At 19.4% G+C, this 4,754-nt stretch overlaps 1 protein-coding gene across 1 annotated transcript in view; it reads left to right on the forward strand.

Moving 5' to 3' along the window:
* The first annotated feature begins 4,488 nt into the window (after positions 1–4,488).
* LOC121206138 (photosystem II CP47 reaction center protein-like) overlaps positions 4,489–4,754 on the forward strand; it is a 1,968-nt gene continuing 1,702 nt past the window's right edge. Inside the window, exon 1 of the mRNA XM_041076460.1 lies at positions 4,489–4,754. This exon is cut by the window's right edge and continues 1,702 nt beyond it. The gene's annotated coding sequence lies outside the window, so the exon portion shown is untranslated.

Below are 4,754 nucleotides of genomic sequence, written 5' to 3' on the forward strand. Positions count from 1 at the left end.
CATATATATATATAGATCATATATGTCATATATATATATAGATAGATATATATATATTATTGAAAGTTATATATAGATATATAATAGATAATATATATCATATATATAACTTTCAATAATATATATATCTATCTATATATATATGATATATATGATCTATATATATATATAGATCATATATATCATATATATATATAGATATATATATCATATATATAGATATCTATATATAACTTTCAATAATATATATATAGATATGATATAATAGATAATATATATATCATATATATATGTATACATATCATAGATATATATCATATATATAGATATCTATATATCTATATCTATATATATATCATATATATATGTATATATATCATAGATATATATCATATATATAGATATCTATATATCTATATCTATATATATATCATATATATATAGATCATATATGTCATATATATATATATAGATAGATAGATATATTATTGAAAGTTATATATATGATATATAATAGATAATATATATATCATATATATAACTTTCAATAATATATCTATCTATCTATATATATATATGATATATATGATCTATATATATATAGATCATATATATCATATATATATATAGATATATATATCATATATATAGATATCTATATATAACTTTCAATAATATATATATATAGATATGATATAATAGATAATATATATCATATATATATATAGATCATATATGTCATATATATATATATAGATAGATATATATATATTATTGAAAGTTATATATAGATATATAATAGATAATATATATCATATATATAACTTTCAATAATATATATATCTATCTATATATATATGATATATATGATCTATATATATATATAGATCATATATATCATATATATATATAGATATATATATCATATATATAGATATCTATATATAACTTTCAATAATATATATATAGATATGATATAATAGATAATATATATATCATATATATATGTATACATATCATAGATATATATCATATATATAGATATCTATATATCTATATCTATATATATATCATATATATATGTATATATATCATAGATATATATCATATATATAAATATCTATATATCTATATCTATATATATATCATATATATTATCTATATCATATATATCATATATATATAGATATATATAGATATGATATAATAGATAATAGATAATATATAATATATATATCATATATATATATGTATATATATCATAGATATATATCATATCTATAGATATCTATATATCATATATATTATCTATATCATATATATCATATATATATATATAGATCATATATATCATATATATATATATAGATATATATATCATATATATAGATATCTATATATAACTTTCAATAATATATATATCATATATATATATATATAGATCATATATGTCATATATATATATATAGATAGATATATATATTATTGAAAGTTATATATAGATATATAATAGATAATATATATATCATATATATAACTTTCAATAATATATATATCTATCTATATATATATATATATGATATATATGATCTATATATATATAGATCATATATATCATATATATATATATATAGATAGATATATCATATATATAGATATCTATATATAACTTTCAATAATATATATATAGATATGATATAATAGATAATATATATATATATATATCATATATATATATGTATATATATCATAGATATATATCATATATATAGATATCTATATATCTATATCTATATATATATCATATATATTATCTATATCATATATATCATATATATATATAGATATATATAGATATGATATAATAGATAATATATAATATATATCATATATATATATATGTATATATATCATAGATATATATCATATATATAGATATCTATATATCTATATCTATATATATATCATATATATTATGTATATCATATATATCATATATATATAGATATATATAGATATGATATAATAGATAATATATAATATATATATCATATATATAGATATCTATATATAACTTTCAATAATATATATATATATATAGATATGATATAATAGATAATATATATATCATATATATATGTATATATATCATAGATATATATCATATATATAGATATCTATATATCTATATCTATATCTATATATATATCATATATATTATCTATATCATATATATCATATATATATATCATATATATATATGTATATATATCATAGATATATATCATATATATATAGATATCTATATATAACTTTCAATAATATATATATCTATCTCTAATATATATATCATAGATATATATCATATATATAGATATCTATATATAACTTTCAATAATATATATATCTATCTATATATATATGATATATATGATCTATATATATATCGATATATATAATATGATCTATATATATATGATACATATATATATAGATATAGATATATATAGATATGATATAATAGATAATATATATCATATATATATGTATATATATCATTGATATATATCATATATATAGATATCTATATATAACTTTCAATAATATATATATAGATATGATATAATAGATAATATATATCATATATATATGTATATATATCATATATATAGATATCTATATATCTATATCTATATATATATCATATATATTATCTATATCATATATATATAGATATTGTTCAATGGTAAACTATTGGATTTGAAACTAAAAAGGATTCGATAATCAGTAATAAGATGATTCACAAATCATCCCTTCAAATTCAATCTATGGCGTGGACAAATTATTCATTAACCGAAAAAAAAATAAAAGACATGACTAAGAGAACAAACACAATCAAAAATCAAATACAAAAAATTCTAATTATAAAAGACAAGAAAAACGAATTTCTAACTCAAGAAATAAATAGTAGTTCTAACAAAATAAGTTATCAGGATAAAATATTAGAATCATAAAAAAAATTTTGGCAAATAGTAAAAAGAAGAAATATTCGATTAATCCAGAAATTCTATTTTTTTTATAAAATTTTTCATTGAAAAGATATACATGGATATTCTTCTTTATATCATTAATATTCCAAGAACCAATACCCAACTTTTTCTTGAATCAACAAAAAAATGATTGAGAACTTCATTCACAATAATGAAGCAAATCAAGAAAGAATTAATAAAACAACTAAAAATACAACTCATTTTATTTCAACTATAAAAACCTCACTTTCTTCACTTTCTAATATTAGTATTAGAAATAAAAATGAAAAAGCTTTTTGTGACTTATCCTCCCTCTCACAAGCATATGTATATTACAAATTATCACAAACCCAAGTTATTAGTTTTTATAAATTCAAACCTATCCTTCAATTTCATGGAACATCTCTTTTTCTTAAAAATGAAATAAAAGATTATTTTGAAGAACGGGGAGTATCTCATTCCAGATTAAGACATCATTATGGGTTAAGACAGAAAATTGTTTGGCATTCTGGAACGAATGAATGGAAAAACTGGTTAAGGAGTCGTTATCAATACGATTTAGTTCAGAATAGATGGCTAAAATTGATTATTGATCGATTTATTTGGCAATAACGAAAGGATTCCTAGTAACTAGTAATCCGCGTCGCTCTCACTCAAAGTGCATATCCGTATGGATATCAATATATCACTCGCGCCTTTGTTTGTTACAACCCGACTTCGAATCTAAAATCTAAAATCTAAATAGAAAATGGCTTGAATGAAATCATAAGACTATCTCTGTTGTACACTTTTCTTTATTTCCCTGGGATTGTAGTTCAATTGGTCAAAGCACCGCCCTGTCAAGGCGGAAGCTGCGGGTTCGAGCCCCGTCAGTCCCGACGGATAAAATTTTTAAAATACATCAATTGATCCCTCCGTTTTCTGTCAAAGGGAGGTTGCACAAATTGCATAGTATCATAAATAGCTACTCCGGGTATTACCCATCCGCTAGGAGAGTTTATAAACAAATACAGATCTTTGGTGTCATTCTCTATACTGAGATATACCATAAGACCAATAAGTTGATTCGAGATCTCGCTATCAACCTCTTGGCCTAAAAAAAGTAATCTTTCTCGATAAAGTCGGTTGATTAGGATAAAATTGTATCCCTTAGTAGCCGTACAGGCACCTTTTGATGCATACGGTTCAACAAAAATTGCGAAAAAAAAATCAATGTGTAGATTCCAGCCATCCTTCGTTTTTTCTAGTGTGCCTTTTCTAACTTCTAATTTCTAATGAAGGGGCTTTTTCTTACATTTTTTAAATAAAATGAAATTCAAAATGAAATTAAAGAAAGATAAGTTTTGGCCCGTTTTCCTATAATCTATAATATAGAAAAAATTCGCTAAACTTTTTGCACAAACTTTTCATTGATCTATTTTTTTCATTGGGATTCAATCCAAATCACGATGTCATTTTCTTGTTCCTGAATGGGTTTCATCAATTTTTTATTCAATTTTTTTAGGTTTATGCTCTACTCCGAGTAAAGATCCGCCCGATTTTGATTTGCGCATATAGGATAAATGACCCAATACCACATCTTTTTGCTATGATTTCATTTCCTTTTTTATTTTAATTCCTTTTTCTTTCATGTTTTCCGCCAAATATTCAACGTATTTCTCATATTATTCGATTGATTAATAGTTTGAAATCGTTCTTATTTCTATTTCGAATTTGTAAATAAAA

This window comes from Gossypium hirsutum, chromosome A09 (genome assembly GCF_007990345.1).
Source record: "Gossypium hirsutum isolate 1008001.06 chromosome A09, Gossypium_hirsutum_v2.1, whole genome shotgun sequence".
In the NCBI taxonomy this organism is placed as follows: Eukaryota; Viridiplantae; Streptophyta; class Magnoliopsida; order Malvales; family Malvaceae; genus Gossypium; species Gossypium hirsutum.